Source organism: Hyla sarda, chromosome 9 (genome assembly GCF_029499605.1).
Source record: "Hyla sarda isolate aHylSar1 chromosome 9, aHylSar1.hap1, whole genome shotgun sequence".
Lineage (NCBI taxonomy): Eukaryota > Metazoa > Chordata > Amphibia > Anura > Hylidae > Hyla > Hyla sarda.
Genome location: NC_079197.1, coordinates 66,525,361 through 66,545,251, shown reverse-complemented (window position 1 = coordinate 66,545,251; position 19,891 = coordinate 66,525,361). Strand labels below are relative to the sequence as shown.

General features: G+C 42.2%; 1 long non-coding RNA gene across 1 annotated transcript in view; it reads left to right on the top strand.

The window, feature by feature from the left end:
• Positions 1 to 2,779: 2,779 nt before the first annotated feature.
• LOC130291624 (uncharacterized) overlaps positions 2,780 to 19,891 on the top strand; it is a 43,649-nt gene continuing 26,537 nt past the window's right edge. Inside the window, exons 1-3 of the long non-coding RNA XR_008847984.1 lie at positions 2,780 to 3,148; positions 3,877 to 4,068; positions 16,775 to 16,824. This is a non-coding gene — a long non-coding RNA (uncharacterized LOC130291624). The remainder of the gene's footprint in view (positions 3,149 to 3,876; positions 4,069 to 16,774; positions 16,825 to 19,891) is intronic.

The following is a 19,891-nucleotide window of genomic DNA, read 5'->3' as shown; positions in this document are numbered from 1 at the left end:
CGCGCGCAGCCCCGCTCCCTAGGGCGCGCGTGTGCCGGCTCTCTGCAATTTAAAGGGCCAGTGCGCCGCTGATTGGCGCCTGGCCCAATTAGTAACTTCACCTGTGCCTTAGCCTATATTACCTCACTTCCCCTTCCCAGTATTGCAGGATCTTGTTGCCATTGTGCCAGTGAAAGCGTTCCTTGTATGTCCCAAGCCAGTGTTCCAGACCTTCTGCCGTTGCCCCGACTACGATCCTTGCTGCCTGCCCTGACCTTCTGCTACGTCCGACCTTGCTCTTGCCTAATCCCTTGTACCGCGCCTATCTCAGCTGTCAGTCGGGGTTGAGTCGCTATTGGGTGGAACGACCTGGGGTTACCTGCCGCAGCAAGTCCATCCCGCTTTGCGGCGGGCTCTGGTGAATACCAGTAACCCCTTAGACTCCGTTCCCTGGTATGGCCCACGTCATCACCCCACTGACATAGAGGATCCACCACCGGTATCCTCACAGTACCCGGATCCTGACAACTGATTAGTCTTCACCTTATAATACACGCAAGGCGCATTGACGTTATGAGGCCGGATGAAGCACTAACTGTGCGAAAACACCCGTTGTTCGCCTTTGAGCGCCATGCATGTCTGCTGCCGAAGTCCTCGTTTGATCCCGGTCTGAGGAGTATCGAGTTATGTACCCCGCGGTGAGTGCGGATATGCTTTTTTAAGTCTTCATTGCACAGTTCATTGATTTGTTTCTATACATTATATTCTAGCACCCCTACCAACTCATATATTGGATAGGAAGACTGTTTGTCTAGCTCTGATCGACTCCACACCTGAAATCACTGCTAAGCAATACTGAGCAATGTCGTCTCTTCACCTATGCTTTGAATGTTAACATAGTACCTGCTATGTATTGTCTGTTATGTTTGTCTAGCGCCACTTGATGAGTTGATATGGATAGTTAAAAAAGAAGAGATTTCCCAGCAGTAGTGCGTCTCCAACTTAAAATGTACTTATTAATTGAAATTAAGTTACATGAAGATATAAGCACATGCACTGCGTTTTGTACTGAACTCTTTCTCTAGTGCATGCATAACAGAAACTGTTAACAGGAAATATATAAACAATACATATTATCACATCTAGTTCAAACTGTGACCGGGAAAACATGCATCCACCTTGGAATGTATACCCTTCCTGTGGAGCCACCCATGGGTGCAGTAAGATGGTCACCAGCCGGAAGAAAATAGTATGTAATTACTTTCACAAAATTTAGATTAGCCGTTTTTCAGAGTATTGATAGAAAGAAAATAATAATCTACAAATATATAATATTGTTATTAGAAGAGAAAGCTCCTCATACTAATTTGTTAAAAATAGAAAAAAGTAACATGATGGTACAGTCGGCCGTAAATGTTGGCACCCTTGAAATATTTCTAGAAAATGAAGTATTTCTCACAGAAAATGATTGCAGTAACACATGTTTTGCTATACATGTTTATTCCCTTTGTGTGTATTGGAGCTAAACCAAAAAAGGAGTAAAAAAAAGCAAATTGGACATAATGTCACACCAAACTCCAAAAGTGGGCTGGACAAAATGATTGGCACCCTTTCAAAATTGTGTGTGTCTGTGTGTGCCACACTAAGTATGGACAACAGAAAGAGGAGAAGAAAACTGTATGAGGACTTGAGAACCAAAATTGTTGAAAAATATCAACAATCTCAAGGTTACAAGTCCATCTCCAGAGATCTAGATTTGCCTTTGTCCACAGTGTGCAACATTATCAAGAAGTTTGAAACCCATGGCACTGTAGATAATCTCCCTGGGCTTGGACAGAAAAGAAAAATTGATGAATGGTGTCAACGCAGGATAGTCCAGATGGTGGATAAGCAGCCCCAAACAAGTTCCAAAGATATTCAAGCTGTCCTGCAGGCTCAGGGAGCATCAGTGTCAGCGCGAACTAAATGAAATTTAGATGAAATGAAATGAAACGCTATGACAGGAGACCCAGGAGGACCCCACTGCTGACACAGAGACATAAAAAACAAGACTGCATTTTGGCAAAATGAACTTGAGTAAGCCAAAATCCTTCTGGGAAAATGTGTTGTGGACATATGAGACCAAGACAGAGCTTTTTGGTAAAGCACATCGTTCTACCAAAAATGGAATGAGGCCTGCAAAGAAAAGAAAACAGTACCTACAGTGAAATATGGTAGAGGTTCAATTATGTTTTGGGGTTGTTTTTCTGCCTCTGGCACTGGGTGCCTTGAATGTGTGCAAGGCATCATGAAATCTGAGTTTTACCAATGGATTTTAGGTCGCATTGTACAGCCCAGTGTCAGAAAACTGGGTTTGCGTCCGAGATCTTGGGTCTTCCAGCAAGACAGAGACCCCAAACATATGTCAAAAAGCACCCAGAAATGGATGCCAACAAAGCGCTGGAGAGTTCTGAAGTGGCCAGCAATGAGTACAGATCTAAATCCCATTGAACACCTGTCGAGAGATCTTAAAATTGATGTTGGGAAAAGGCGCCCTTCCAATAAGAGAGACCAGGGGCAGTTTGCAAAGGACGAGTGGTTCAACTTTCCGGCTGAGAGGTGCGAGAGGTTTATTGGTTATAGGAAGCGACTGATTTCAAATTTTTTTTCCAGCCCATTTTTGGAGTTTTATAACATTATGTCCAATTTGCTTTTTTTCCTCCCTTTTTTGGTTTAGTTCCAATACACACAAAGGGAATAAACATGTGTACAGAAAAACATGTGTTACTGCAATCCTTTTCTGTGGGAATGACTTCTTTTTTCTTGGGTGCCAACATTTACCGGCATGAATGTATGTGGCAAATTGTTACATACCTTCCATCTAGGCTGCACAGAGAATGCCTAGCGGATACCTGGAAGCTAGTGATGAGCGGCAGGGGCCATATTCGAATTTGCGATATTTCGCAAATATATGGATGAATATTCGTCTTTTGTTCGGGAAATTCACATATTCACTATGTTTGTTCACTTCTTTTTCCCATGCGAAAAATCGTAATGAAATTCGCATAGTGCGCATGCGCGATAAGGACGTGGTCTAGTTCTGCAACTGGTTTGAACTAAACAAAGTTTCCATCCACTGGAAAATATGGTTGGCAGCATGTTTCACAAGAGGGAGGAAATCTTGATCTATGTAAGTAATTTCGCATTACACTAGTGCATTTGATTACATTTCACATGCATGTTATACTAATCTCTTTATATGCCAATAGCGTGTTAAAATGTATTCGCACGTGTGAAAATCGGCACTTTGCTGAGAAAATGTTTTTTCGCACTAGATATAACTTCACTATTTATCATTTCTAAGTAGATATTACTGATTGGTGTACTAAGTATTGTTATGACATCACAGCACTATGTCTTTGGCATGTACCTATGGACAGCATAGAAATATATCTCAAATTCCCATTGCACATCCATTTTCCTGCCACACACTATATAACCCCTCACACACACACACTATATACCATACACACACACACACTCACAGTCTATTGATTATAGTTGGTGTTCTGTTGGTCTGGACTCAGCAGAAGCTTTATTTGTCAGACCCACTAGTATTCGCTGGTTCATTTAGAGTTACCCCGGGCAACCACAAGGAGGCGAACCAGCTTTACACCCCATACTGTACTGTCACTTCACTAGACAGGTACATCTTTGCTCAGCTGGACAATGTCTGATTGCTCAGAAACCCACACACACATACAATCACAATACAATCTGATCTTATAACAGTAACATTAAATCTAATATTTCCCCTTCAAAGACTTAAATACTTTTAGATGTTTTTATTGAGGAAATTATTTTTAATACTTGTATTAAACAAAATTGGGATGATATACTTGTATCTTCATCCTGCAGCGCTTTTTGCAGCGGGGCTATGACCAGACCCGGGTCCAAGCCGAGAAACAGGCTAAGGTGAAAGGCCTCAAAGCTAAGCTGTATGCAAAGTACAAAAGGAAGCACCACAGAATGGCCATATTAAAAAAAAGTGGTCAGATTTGAAGAGGACTATGGATCTGATCACAAAGATCTGGGACACCAAATGCCAAGGTACAATGCTTACATTACTTTTGTTTCTCTTGCCAACACTCTGTAATGTATATATACAGTTATGAAAATAAGTATTTCATCCCTTTACAAATGATTACTTAGTTAAAAAGCCATTTTTTATCACCTTACATCACAAAAAGACTGAATTTGTGACTGAATTTTACCACTGTCAAGAAATACAATATTAGACGAGCAAACATTCTCACAGTGGCTAGGATAAGTAAAAGCATTTTAAAGTTACTAACGTATAAAGTGACACATGCCCAATTTGCAAAAAATGGTGTTGGTTCAAACGGCCATGATGTTCCTCTCCAGCCATAATTGAATACATCTGTTGTAAACTAAGATAGGACTTTCTAGAAGGAATGTAAGGGCCCCACAGAGCTCCTTCTAGAGGAAACCAAGAGGGTCTCATCGTGTGTGGAAAGACATCATGTATGAATTACGATAAGCAACCAGGAGTTACAAAAAACGGTCATTAGGAGGTAACAGAACGGAGAGACTCAGGCCAGCACAGGAAAAACTTATTTATTTTGCAAAAAAGCGGACAAAGCGTTTCGGCACATACAAAGTGCCTTTCTAAGGTCCAAAACGTACAATGCTAAAAGACAGTAAAATTGAGAGTATAATAAAATATGAAGTTGTAAATTGCTTCAGAAGGCATATGTAGTGTAAGGTAGGACGCACAGATGTGAGATGATACATAGTGTACGTTGTCTAAAAAGTATATCGTATTTATACGGGATAAGAACAAATTTTAGATAAAAGAGTAGGTATATGCTTTATTCATTATAAAAAGGTAGGTAAAAAAGTATGTGAATGTTTTATTCATTATATATATTAATTAAAAGTAATTATGGTGTTGATACAGTTAAAAATGCGTGTAGACTGGTGTAAGCAATAAGGCACAACTTATGGTCTCAGATAATAAGTCTGTCAGTAATGTCACAAAGATTATATGACTTATAATCACAAGTTGGATCCAGTGTTTTGCAACATATTACGACTCTATACATCAAATATATTCAGACATAAAGAAGCTTGACATGTTCCACCTCATTTCAAAACATTGCTACCGGGCGCAATGTTAGTCTGGTTATTTGGTATTTCAAAAATTAACTGTTCATAGGACGCAACTTTTAATACATTGTGAGTAGAGATGAGCGAACTTTTCAAAAATTTGATTCGGCCGATTCGCCGAACTTTCCGAAAAGGTTTGTTTCAATCCAAATTTTTTCGTGGTGAATCTATATTAAAATAGGCTATTTCTAGCCTACAGACAGCATCAATAGGGGTATAGAACACTTTGTTGTGTTCTAAAATGCATATGGAGTGTGCTGGGTTAGTGAAATAATACTGTTATTCAGAATAACATGCAGATTACCGTCATCGCTTTTAGAATCACTGACGTACAGCAGCACAATGACAGAGCCTGGTGGTGGCATCAGTGTGAGGAGACCATATAGTGGCTGAATGGCCCAGCATGGAGGTGTTGGCAGTATGAGGAGACCATATAGTGGCTGAATGACACAGCTTGGATGAGGCTGAAGCATGAGGACACCATATAGTGGCTGAATGACAAAGCGTGGAGGTGTTGGCAGCATGAGGACACCATATAGTTGCTGAATGACACAGCATGGAGGTGTTGGCAGCATGAGGAGACCATATAGTGGCTGAATGCCACAGCGTGGAGGTGTTGGCAGCATGAGGAGACCATATAGTGGCTGAATGACACAGCGTGGAGGTGTTGGCAGCATGAGTAGGCACTAGGCCTTCACAATCCATAAGATTAAAAGATGGATTTAGAAGTTTAAACCGAAGATTTTGGATAGCGGGTGCTACCTTTGATAAAATTTGAATTTCCCAAACCCATGCCCAGCAGCGGCATCAGTAAACCATATATTGCCTGAATGACACAGCCTGGGGTTGGCTGATGCACGAGTACACACCAGGGCTTCACAATCCCTAAGAAAAAACACAACAATTTTTTAAATTTTTGAAGAAGATTTTGGATAGTGGGTGCTACCTGTGATAAAATTTGAATTTCCCAGACCCAGGCCCAGATGCGGCATCAGTAAACCATATATTGCCTGAATGACACAGCCTGGAGTTGGCTGATGCACGAGTACACACCAGGGCTTCACAATCCCTCAAAAAAACACAAACATTTTTGAAGAAGATTTTGGATAGTGGGTGCTACCTATGATAAAATTTGAATTTCCCAGACCCAGGTCCAGGAGCGGCATCAGTAAACTATATATTGCCTGAATGACACAGCCTGGAGTTGGTTGATGCATGAGTACACACCAGGGCTTCACAATCCCCCCCCCCCAAAAAACACAACAATTTTTGAAATTTTGAAGAACATTTTGGATAGCGGGTGCTACCTGTGATAAAATTAGAATTTCCCAGACCCAGGCCCAGTAGCGGCATCAGTAAACCATATATTGCCTTAATGAGACAGCCTGGAGTTGGCTAATGCATGAGGAGACCATTGAAATGTCTGATTTTTTTATTTGAAATTTAAATCAAACTTTGAGTGTCCCGGACCCCAGTGTGTGGGTACAAAGGACCAAATCTAACAAGCCCCCACAGGGCTCATGTGGCCGTTAGATGTAGGCATAACGTCTCCATTGCCCTGACCGGCCATTGTTTCCAACACTTTTCGCCAAGGCAAACCATGTGAAGAACAGCGTGAAACCACTGTGCCCTGCACATATGGTATGCTGAAGGGCCACTTAGACTTGTCCGGGCGATGGAGGCTTAGGACACAGTGGAGGATGTGGAGGCGGAGTTGCACACTGTCACAAGACCAACGGGCTGACAAGTGGAGCAGGAAGCAGCATGAGTACTCAAGAGGGGTTCACAACCCCTAAATTTAAAAGGTGAACTTTGAAATCTCTATTGAAGATGCATGTTAGGTAGTGCTACCATCCAAAAATGTAAGGCCCAAGCCCAGAAGCATCAGTAAGCCAAGTAATTCCTGAAAGACACAGGTGCAGACATCAGAAGTACACCCGAGGGTTTCATAACCCCTTCACATTGCAAGATCAATGTTGAAATTTCAATTTAAGCTAGTGCTAAATATCACAAAATTTGAGGGCCAAGGCCAGAAGCAGCATTAAGTAAATTAGTTCCAGATAAGAACAAACAGTCAGGAAAAGGCATCTGCAGTACATCGGGAGATTTAATAAGCAATAAGATTTAAATATCAATTAATTCGAGGATTTTAATTATTTAATTCAAGATCACCTAATGATCTAGACTATACGGTGTCTGAATGCCACATCCTTGAGGTGGCTGAAGCAATGGGAAGCCATTATGGCTCACACACATAGTAAATAGGTACATCCAAAGAATCAACAAGTAATTAATTTGAGGATTTTAATTATTTAACTCAAGATCACCTGGTAGCAGATTCTAGACTATACGGTGTCTGAATGCCACATCCTTGAGGTGGCTGAAGCAATGGGAAGCCATTATAGCTCACACACATAGGAAATAGGTACATCCAAAGAATCAAAAAATAATTAATTGGAGGATTTTAATTATTTAACTCAAGATCACCTGATAGCAGATTCTAGACTATACGGTGTCTGAATGCCACATCCTTGAGGTGGCTAAAGCAATGGGAAGCCATTATGGCTCACACACATAGGAAATAGGTACATCCAAAGAAGCAAAAAGTAAATGCTTCGAGGATTTTAATTATTTAACTCTAGATCACCAGATAGCAGATTCTATCTCAGAAATTCAGACAGACACTCCAATTTTAATAGAAAGTAAAAATGACAAACTTTAGACACTCTCATTAAAAGTTGATAACAGTGTTGAGTCACATGACACTATCCCCTGGTTGGACTTGATGGACGTATGTCTTTTTTCAACCATACTAACTATGACACAGCAGTCAGCTGTAGCCCAGTTCCATCAAATAAAGGCTTGCACAAAATTGAGATTCCCACAATAAAGAATAGACTGAATAAAAAAAGGCTAACTTCAGTGTTTATTAAAAGGTGTACTAGAAGAATTCAATCGTTCTCTCAGTCAGAAGAAAATATTAAAGTTGTTTTAGGTATGTTGTCTGACGAAATACCTTTGTGTTAGAACAAGTGCATATCCAAGAGCCCAGAAGACTATAATGCATGACGGTGGACCACAAAAAGACATTCTTCTCTAAAGTAATGTGTTCTGACATAAAGAAGCAGAGTTCATCCCTCACCGTGTTATTTGGGGAAAATTTTAATTAAAAAAATCACACACAACAAGTGTTCCATGGTGTTATGGTTAGTAGTCTGGAAAATTCAAGTTTACTTCTGAGAAAATTACCAGAAAATTTGAAAAAACCCGAACCCAAGAGGGTTTAATAACCCCATACATTGCACCATAAATTTAGAAATTTTAAATTAAGCATGTATGTATCTAGTCCAAAAATTCTAAAATTTAAGGCCCAAGCCCAGAAGCATCAGTAATACAAGTAGTTCCTGAAAGACACAGTCAGGAAAAGGCATCAGCAGTACACAAGAAGATTTCATAACACCTAAGATTGAAAGATCAATGTTGAAATCTCAATTAAGCATGTATGTAAGCTAGTGCAAAACATCCAAATTCAAGGCCCAAGCCCAGAAGCATCAATGAGCCAAGTAGTTCCTGAAACACACAGTCAGGAGCAGGCATCAGCAGTACACAAGAGGGTTTCATAACCCCTTACATTTAAAGATAAATGTTGAAATTCGCATTAAGCATGTATTTAGCTACTGCTAAACTTCCAAAAATTAAAGGCACAAGGCCAGAAGCTTCAGTGAGGCAAGTAGTTCCTGAAAGAGACACAGGATGAGTCAGGAGCAGGCATTCACAGTACCCAAGAGGGTTTCATAACCCCTTACATTTAAAGATCAATGTTGAAATTTGCATTAAGCATGTATTTAGCGACTGCTAAACATCCAAAAATTAAAGGCCTTAAGCATCCATGAGGCAAGTAGTTCCTGAAAGACACAGGGTGAGTCAGGAGCAGGCATTCACAGTAACCAAGAGGGTTTCATAACCCTAATTGATAACCCAAGAGGGTTTCATAACCATAATTGTGAAGTGTTGTTGTAACAGCATGGTCAATCTACTCTGAGGCATCTGGCATTGGTGGCTGGAAATCCTGGCTGATCCATCCATGATTAATCTTGACAAAGGTCAGTCACTCCACATTTTTTGTGGACAGACGAGTTCGCCTTGGGGTGACTATGGCCCCGGCCGCACTAAACACCCTTTCTGATGGCACACTACTGGCCGGGCAGGACAGCTTTTTCAGGGCAAACTCTGATAGTTGCAGCCATAAATCAAGTTTGGCTGCCCGGAAGTCCAGCGGATCTTCAATGGTTGTTGGCATGGCCATGTCAAGGTATGCCACCACCTGCTGGTTCAGGTCCTGCTCCATGTCTACCTGCTGCTGATGAGTAGCTTCACTATGCGGGTGAAGAAAGCTACTCATCAGCGACTGTAGACTCAGGCTGCTGCTGATGGAGCTGGTACTGCTCCTGCCAGCCCTCCCCTCCCCAGCAGCCATGGAAGTGGAAGGTGAGCGCAGAGGGCCCCCGAGTCAGACCTGCGAGTGGATGGACCATGTCGTCGATAGGCATCGGTCAACTGACTACGTAGGATCTCTCTGTAGTAGGTCAGTTTGTTCTCCCTCTCAGTTAGTGTAAAAAAGGCCCCCATTCTGGGATGGTAGCGAGGGTCCAATAAGGTGGAGAGCCAGAAGTCATCCCGCTTACAAATTTTGACAATTTGGGGGTCACTATGCAAGCAACTGAGCATGCATCGTGCCATTTGCGCCAGTGACTTGGAGAGACTACCTGCCTCCATCTCCACTGCATACTGCCACGGTGTGTCTGGGTCCTCTGTCTTGCCTTCCTCATAACCCTCTAGCTCCTTTGGCTGCACCTGCTCCTCCTCTCCTGTCCGATGATTAGAGGCTATCTCATCCAACCTAAACTGTGCTACACTCTGCCCCTCATCCTTCTCCTCCAGTTCAGCCCCCACAGGACTCATGTAGCATTGAGATGTAGGCGCAACGTCTCCATTGCCATGACCAGACATCGTTTCAATCATTTGTTGTAGGAAATGTAGGAGTGGAATTACGTCGTTCATGCCGTAATCCAGGCGACTTACAAATAATGTGGCTTCCTCAAAGGGCCTCAGCAAACGGCAGGTGTAACGTACGAGCTGCCACTGGTTCACATTCAAGTTACACAGGCGAGTACTCCTATCTGCTTGACTCCATTCCCCAAGGCAAACCATGTGAAGAACAGCTTGACACCGCCGTGCCCTACACACATAGTACGATGAAGGGCCTCCTAGATTTGGACATGCAGTGGAGGCCGAGGACACGGTGGAGGATGAGGAGGCGGAGGCGCACACTGTCACAGGACCAACTGCCTGAGAGCGAGAGCGTGGAGGAGGAAGCGGTGTGACCTGTCCAAGTTGCAGTTGTGGCTGTGCAGGAACCACATTTACCCAGTGGGCCGTAAAAGACAAGTATTGTCCCTGACCGTAGTTACAGCTCCACACGTCGGCGCTGCCATGCACTTTTGAATACACCGACAGGCTCAAGGACTGGCCCACCTTCTCTTGTACAAACTTATACAGGGTGGTACTGCCTAATTCACAAAAAAATGACGGCTTGGGACTCTCCACCTCGGCTCGGCACAAGCCATCAATTCTCTGAAAGGTGCAGAGTCCACCACTTGAGAAGGGAGGGACTGCAGCACCAGCAACTTGGACAGGAGCACATTCAACTTCGCGCCGTTTGATGAGTGGGTGCATACTGTTGTCTCTTGGACATGGCTTCGCCGATGGATTGTTGGCGGAATGGCTGACTAAAAGTGGGAGAAGCAGGGGCATCTGGAGCGACAGAAGGAGGGTTTGACACACAGCTCCCTTCGGCTGAGGTGGTGGAGCCTTGGCTGGATGAAGGAGGGAGCTGATTGCCACTGAGTGATGCAGTAGGCTGGACCACTTCATCGGAGCCACGGTTCTCCCAGGCCGCTTTATGGTGGCAAAGCATGTGTTGACGCAGGGCCGTGGTGCCGACATTGGGACCCTTGCCACGCTTCACCTTCTGACAACATATCTTGCATGTGGCTAAGTGAACCTCCTCCGGTTGCCTGATGAAAAACTGCTGATTTTCCCACCTACAGTCCGCACTAACTGACTGCTACTGGCACCGTCTCCAGGAACCCCTGTTCCACTACCTCCCAGAAAGGTAGGCTGCCGCGAAGCAGGGGGTCTCCCGAGGGCACGTTTGGCTCTAGAATTTCCACTCCTGCCACCATGCTAAATGCCAACCGTGTTGCCGCCTTGCTGGCTCAGCTGCTGCCTCAAGGGCAACCTGCAACTCTCTTCTCCTGATGATGAAGCCCCTTCTGCACCCGGCTCCCAATTGCGATCGGCTTCATCATCAACAGGTGTCTGCATGTCACTGATGTCCTCCTCAGGTTCCCCAACAGTGTCTGCTTCAGGACCCTGAACCCTGGCAACACCGCCTCGCACGTCACTCTCCGCATCACTACTTGGCCACCTAGCGGAGCAAGTGGCGCATGTCTCCTCCCCTTCTTGGCTGGGCAGTAGCTGCTGACTGTCCTCTATTAGATCGTCCTCAGTGAATAGCGGAGCTGAACCCACAGCATAAGATACTTCTCTAGGAGAGGGAAAAGCATAGGACAAAGGCAATAGGAGTACAGGGACTGCTCCCGGGCCATGCCAACTGAGGGTTGTGTCTGAGGAACCCACCGACTGTTGACTGGGGGTGTCAGATGTCACTTGTGATGAAGTGGATGAACGTGTTAACCAATCAACGACGGCAGATGGGTTGCTGGTTGAGACACGACCGCTCGCTGATAACGGGAGCTCAGGCCTCTCACTGCGACTCCTGCTGCCACTCGCCCCTAGTCTGCTGCCAACTCTGCCTGAACTATTTAGGCCTCTGCCACTCCTCTGTGCACGTCCTGGCATGTCTATGCCTGACATACTTAGTGCGTATATGATGGTATTACAATACACTTTACTACAACAGTATTTGTCTAGAACAGCAGCAGGTGATTACTTTTGGCAGTCCTTTCACAGTATGTAGGCCATTGACTGATTAACAGGTACAAAATGGTACACTACTTGTATGTACGTATGCGGTATGCACTGATGAGGGTAGAAAATGCCCAACAATAGGCAGAAGAAAATCTGTATTTTTCTAAAACACCAGCCGGTGAGTACTATTGTTTGGACTTTCACAGTATGTAGGCCCTTGACAGATTAACAGGTACAAAATGGTACACTACTTGGATGTACGTATGCCGTATGCACTGATGAGGGCAGAAAAATGTGCAACAATACGCAGAAAAAAATTGGTATTTTTGTAAAACACCAGCCGGTGAGTACTATTGTTTGGACTTTCACAGTTGGTAGGCCCTTGACAGATTAACAGGTACAAAATGGTACACTACTTAGAAGTACGTCTGCGGTATGCACTGATGTGGCAGAAAAATGCGCAACAATACGCAGAAAAAAATCTGTATTTTTGTAAAACACCAGCAGGTGAGTACTATTGTTTGGACTTCCACAGTATGTAGGCCCTTGACAGATTAACACTTACAAAATGGTACACTACTTGGATGTACATATGTGGTATGCACTGATGAGGGCAGAAAATGCGCAACAATATGCAGAAAAAAATCTGTATTTTTGTAAATCACCAGCCGGTGAGTACTATTGTTTGGACTTTCACAGTATGTAGGCCCTTGATAGATTAACAGGTTCAAAATGGTACACTACTTGGATGTACATATGCGGTATGCACTGATGAGGGCAGAAAAATGCGCAACAATACGCAGAAAAAAAATCTATATTTTTGTAAAACACCAGCCAGTGAGTACTATTGTTTGGACTTTCACAGTATGTAGGCCCTTGACAGATTAACAGGTACAAAATGGTACACTACTTGGATGTACGTGTGTGGTATGCACTGATGAGGGCAGAAAATGCGCAACAATATGCAGAAAAAAATCGGTATTTTTGTAAATCACCAAGCCGGTGAGTACTATTGTTTGGACTTTCACAGTATGTAGGCCCTTGATAGATTAACAGGTTCAAAATGGTACACTACTTGGATGTACATATGCGGTATGCACTGATGAGGGCAGAAAATGTGCAACAATACGCAGAAAAAAATCTGTATTTTTGTAAAACACCAGCCGGTGAGTATTATTGTTTGGATTTTCACAGTATGTAGGCCCTTGACAGATTAACAGGTACAAAATGATACACTACTTGGATGTACGTATGTGGTATATAATGATGAGGGCAGAAAATGCGCAACAATACGCAGAAAAAAATCTGTATTTTTGTAAAACACCAGCCGGTGAGTACTATTGTTTGGACTTTCCCAGTATGTAGGCCCTTGCCAGATTAACAGGTAAGCAATGGTACACTACTTGGATGTACGTATGCGGTATGCACTGATGATGGCTGAAAAATGCGCAACAATACGCAGAAAAAAATCTGTATTTTTGTAAAACACCAGCAGGTGATTACTTTTGCCAGGACTGTATCTAGACTTGTTACAGATACAAAATAGTAGACTGCTTTGTAGGCATGTGGTATGCACGTATGAGGGCAGACAAATGCACTACAGTCCGCTGAAAAAAACTTATTTGTGAACAGCAGCAGGATACAACAGTGCAGCACCACAAAAAAAGAAAACAGGGATTAAACCCTAAATTGCACTCTGTCACAGAGTGTTAAGAATGGTGTGCACTGGTTTTTATACTGTATACACACAATTCTAAGCAGCAGATGATTTGTGGAGCAAAAAAAGCACAGAATTGCACTGAAAAATAAGGTGATAAGATGGTTCATAATGTTCAGGCAGCTTGTTGATATGTATGAGGCAACGAAAATCTATCTGGCCCTCTCTGATGAGATGCTAAATAACGTGAATAGGAGGTTTATATATCGAAAGATCTTTCTCAGTGAGAACACCAAAGCACTGCATTCCTGTGACTGATGTGACTAGCAGTTGCCAGTGGTACGCTGTGGTATAAGCAATTCACACACACGCAGTCCCGTCCTCTCTCTCTGAATGCATGGATGAAATGAGCAGCAGCAAGATGACTGCTGATTATATAGGGCTGTGACATCACAGGGGTCAAATGAATGCTGATAGGCTGCATCTCGCATGTGATTCAGGGTCATCCTGCCTACCTCCCTTCCCGCCCTCCCATAATCACCTGCCCCATGTACTCACTTTAGGTCTCCTTTAGCCAGGAACGCTGTAAAATGGAATTTAATGAAGCGATTCGCATTCTTTGCAAATTCGGGTTTGTCAGCTTCGATTCGCTCATCTCTTATTGTGAGCTTCACATATAAACTATAGCATGGCGTGACTCCTTTTCACATTCTTATTTTTGGTAACTTATTATTGAAATATATTAGTGAAAAGGAACTTACCAAACTTCTTGGATAGTATGCAGAGTTACTACAGGAGGGAAAAAAGGTGACGGGATGAAAAAATGGGGCATAGGCAATTGTATAAGTAGAGAATGGATAGTAAGGTTATTAACCGAGTTAGTGGTAACATAGGTGGAGAGTGAATGGTAGAGAGTTGGTAGGGTGAGGGGGGATGAGAAAGGAGGTAAGCTGGGAGGCTTGATTACCTGGAGATGATCCTGTGTGCAGTAGCGCTGGCATTGATCTGGCAGCGTGTGTGCACTCTGCGCGCGTTTAATGCACTGTCAGTGCCGCTACGTCACTTCCGGCCAGCGCTGGGTTGCTGGGCAACCTCAGACGCTAGCTGTCAGTGAGTCACGGCTGGGGGAAGACTAGTATGCGCGTGTCTTTGAATGCAGCCAAGCGCACAGAGACCATGTGTATGTGTCAACAACATAGTTACATAGTTAGTACGGTCGAAAAAAGACATATGTCCATCAAGTTCAACCAGGGAATTAAGGGGTAGGGGTGTGCATATGCATGTATGAATTAAGTATTGTACCATGTATATGACATCACCTTACTTGTTTTTCTACTTGCAACATATATATATATAAGGAAGGGTTCCTTCCCCCTCCTCAATAGAACTGATACTGAACACTGTGTCTGTGTCTTTTCTCCGAACTCGTAATACATCCACACACACACACACACACACACACACGCATATATATATTGTAAATTTGAGTAGCCATATTAGTCCAGTGATGCAGATGCAAATCAAAAAATTTAGCAGTATCTTGTAATACCTTTTTTTATTGGACTAACTGAATTTTGTAGAGACAAGCTTTCGGGATTCCTCCCTTTATCAAGTCCAAAGCACATCTAAGCTCACAAGCAGAAGACATAGGTTACATCTCACAAATATGCAGGGGTTAAGACAATAGATATGGAGAATTCACACTAAGATGGGCCATAAATAGTCCTTCTCTAGGAACATAGACTAAATAGATAAGGATGAGAAAAACAAGGAGGGAGGGGGAGCAGGGGAGAGACTGGTAATTAGGCAGGACAAAGTGAGATGCAAAAGAAAATCCAGTACAGTACAGGTTATAAGAATTTTTTATGAGATAAGAAGCTCAAATCCACATTCAGTCCCCTGTTTTTCGAGTCAAAAAACAGTATCATTTTGGCTTCAAATGTCTTTCTCTCTTGAGTGTTTTTGAAGTTCCCTTTCAGTATCCTGATTGTAAGGTCATGTATAGAGTGGCCTGATTGGGTAAAATGGTGTCCAACTGGGGTGCAGTAGTCATTTTCCTTACGGTGGTTGATGGAATGTCTGTGTAGATCCATCCTTTCATTGAGTTTTCGGCTGGTTTCACCAATGCAGAATTCCATGTCACACTTGGTGCATTGTATCATGTAGATCACATTTGAAGATGTGCAGGAGTATAGTCCCTCAATGTTATATATCTTGTTGTTGTGGGTGGCTTCCATCTTGGTGCAGATATGTTGGCAGAGTTTACAGCAAGGTTTGGTGCAGGGTTTGGTCCCATTGTCTGCGTCTGTTCTTTCTGTAGGTCATTTTCAGCTGACTGGCTTTTGTTGTAAATTGTGTGGTTGTCTGAAGGCCAAGATGGGAAGTTCAGGGAATATTTCCTTTAGCATCTCATCTTCTGCCAATATCGGCTGCAGGTCCTTGATAATTTTGCATATTTCTTCAAGGGCTGGATTGTATGTGGATACCAGTGGAACGCATGGTGATGGTTATATCTCTCTGTATTGTAGCAGGTGTTCCCATGGTGTTTGAAGGGCAGAGTGTATTTTCCTATTGATTGTCCTTGGTTTTTATCCTTTTTGTTTGAATTTCTCAGACAGTGTTTGTAGATGCAACAAGTGGTTGGATAGTACTTATCTTACTGATGTCATGTTCTTGAGTGAGTTCTTATAGAGGTGAGAACATTACGAAGAAAATGTGTCATAGGGACCTATATCAACATGAGATCTTTTAACCATCCTTATATCTCATGTTCATCCCATTGCATGTGTACTAGTCCACTTTTTACATACTAACTCATCCAGTCCAGCCACTGTACAGTGTGTATAACAGTCCTGTCAATACACTGTTTGGAATATAAGTACTACTGCCAACTGTCTATACTCTCAAATTGTGATCCAAGTTATATATACTCTCAGAGATTAATATTAGCTATTAATATTTTTAATTTTGTCCTAGGTGCAGGCTCCTATAACACCAGTATGACGACATCTCCATTCAATCAACAGGTAAGTAAGACAGTCATTACAAATATCGCTAGGGACGTTACTCATTCCACTAATTCTTATATAGTTGGTGAATAATGAAAAACTCACCAACTGCTAAGGGAAAACAAGGTACTAGCCATACTCACTTATATTGATAATTGGCTAATTATTCTAAGAATGCGGAAAAAGAAAATCCCTCATTAAGTCCATTAGGACTCAGTGTTTTTAGCCGATAAATCCATCGGGCTTCTTCCTGGAGTAATTTGCCGATCTATGTTACCCATTCGTTCGTTAAGTGTCATTTTTCTAAGACCCCAAAATTTGATAGCAAATTTTTGTGTAGAGTGATTAATTCTCATATGCACAGACAATGGGGTTTCTACCTCAGTTCAAATCGTGCTGATTTGCTTCTACGCTTACGAAACTCTTGTGTTGTCTTGCCCACGTAAAGTTTCATACAGGGGCATTGGGCTATGTAAATGATGTTTCTAGTGCCACAGTTTATGAGATCCCTGATCTCATATTTCCTGTTGTCCGTGGGATCAGTAAACTCTTTTTTCTTAGATACATATTGACAGTTGGCACAGTGGCCACAAGGAAAAGAACCAACAGTTGGGACCATCAGCCATGTAGAGGGTCTAGTCGACGTTTGTCGATCTTTGTAGTGACTATGGACTAATAAATCCTTTAAATTGGGCCCTCTTCTGTACGTAATACTTGGCTTACCACCCAGTCTATCCCTCAGATCTGGATCTGACAGTAAGATGTTCCAGTGGTTCTGTAATATTTTTTGGATCTGTTGAGAATATGCATCATTTGTTCCGATGCATCTGATGATGTTATCATCTTTTCGTTCCTTGTCCAGATTGCTCAAAAGAGCTGTCCTACTGCTATTCTTCGCAAGGTTAAAGGCCCTTCTCATGTGTTGTGCTGGATTGCCTCTTTTTTTAAATCTGTGCATGAGTTTGTTACTCTCTTCCAAAAACTTAGAATCCTCAGAGCAGTTTCTCTTTGTCCTCAGATATTGGCCGATCGGAATGCTTCTTCTCAGGGAAGCTGGATGCCAGCTATCCCATTGGAGAAGGCTATTTGTCACCATTGGTTTTCTATATAGACAGGTCTGAATTTTGTTGTCGGGATCTATATATATGGTAATGTCCAAAAAGTTAATGGACCTATACCCTATCTCAGAGGTGAAGTACATACCCACTGAGTTACAATTCAACTTTGCAACAAACTCTTCAAATAAAACACAGAGCCCATCCCAAAAAATCTAAATATCGTCAATGTACCTTCCGCAAAACAAAATGTGCTGGGTGTACAAACTAAAATCATCACCAAATGCAACAGTGCTCTCTCACCACCCCAAAAAAAGATTAGCATACGTAGGTGCACAGGAAGACCCCATGGAGGTACCCTTCACCTGATGGTAGAAGGTACCGCCAAAGAGAAAATAATTGTGAGTCAAAACAAATTAAAGGAGCTGAATAACAAACGAATTGTGTCTAATGAAGTGCCTGCTCTTAGTGTCCAAAAATGTCTTAGTTGCAATTAAACCAAATTCATGCTTAATGTTGCTATAAAGACCCTCAATATCCAAACTCATAAGTGAAGTGCTCTCTGTGACTTGTAAATCAGAATTTCTTTTTTTTGTTTTTTTTTTTTTTATTCAAATTACAAACTTACAATAATGCATTTCAAAATTCGCTTTACACAATATAAATAATCCCACCCACACACCTATCCCCCCACCCACTACCAGCTAGGATGCCTCATCCCATTTCTTCCACTCGTTTTCAACTTTTTGGCCTATCTTTTTTCCCTGATAGTAAATAGCTTCAAATCTTCTCATTTGTTGAACTTCCCTCTGCCACTCAACCCAACATGGGCCCTGGGGAGCAAACCATCTCCTAAGAATAATTATTCTAGCTAATCCGAAAGCCTTTATCAGAACACTGTTCTTACACTGCACCCTAAGTCCTATCCCTAGAATGGCAGTTTTAATATCAAAGCTTATCTTAGTACCCAATTTCGTTTCTACCATCTTGTATACCCCTGTCCAAAAAGAAAGCAGTTTTGGGCAGCTCCACACCATGTGTGACAAATCCGCACCTTCCATATTACATTTCGGACGTTTAGAGTCAAGTCTTTTTCCTATCTTATACAAAAACCCCGGCGTATATGGGATCCTATGTATCAGCTTTATCAGAAGTTTTATAGTTCATGTTGAGAGATGATTGGGAAATATTTATAAACACTTCCCTACATTCTTCCCCATCGATCTGACCTACTACTTGCTTCCATTTATCCCTACTCTTTGGAGGAAATTTTTCAACGGAAAATCTAACTAGGCCCTTATATAAGTTACCTAATACCTTTGTCGAGGAGGACCGAAGCTCAAACATATAGTCAATTAACTAATGTCTATTTATTGCCCATCTAGGGTTGTTCTTCTCCTTCTCAAAAGCGCTTTTGATTTGTAAGTATGAAAAGTAATCGCTCTGACTAATACTAAATTCCCTATTAAATGTTTTCCACTCTTTTAACGTGCTTTCTATCACAAAATCTTTAACTCTAATAACCCCATTTCTTTCCCAGTTAACATATTCCTTTAGTTTCAACATTTCTGGAAAATTTCCATTACCCCACATTAGTGTGTAGTGCATACTACCCTTAATCCCTAATAAACGTCTCGTGAATCTCCATACTTTATTAAGCATATTACAAGTGGAGATTTTTCCCCTGTGCATACATCTTCCCCCTTCAATTAACTCCAAAGTGCTATCCCCCCTAATACCTAATTTAGAAAAAAAAACTTTTAAAGCTTGTCTCCACAAAATTCGGTTAGTTCAATAAAACAGGTATTACAAGATACTGCTAAATTTTTTGATTTGTATCTACTTCACTGGACTAATATGGCTACTCAAATTTACTACATGTGTGAATATACAAATACATAAAAAATATATATATATATATATATATATATATATGTAGTGATGTCCAGCTCACTCCCCCAAGCCCTGTAGCGCTTCGGACTGGCGTGGGCAGCGCCTAAATGTGAAGACTGAAGAACCAGCAAAATGTC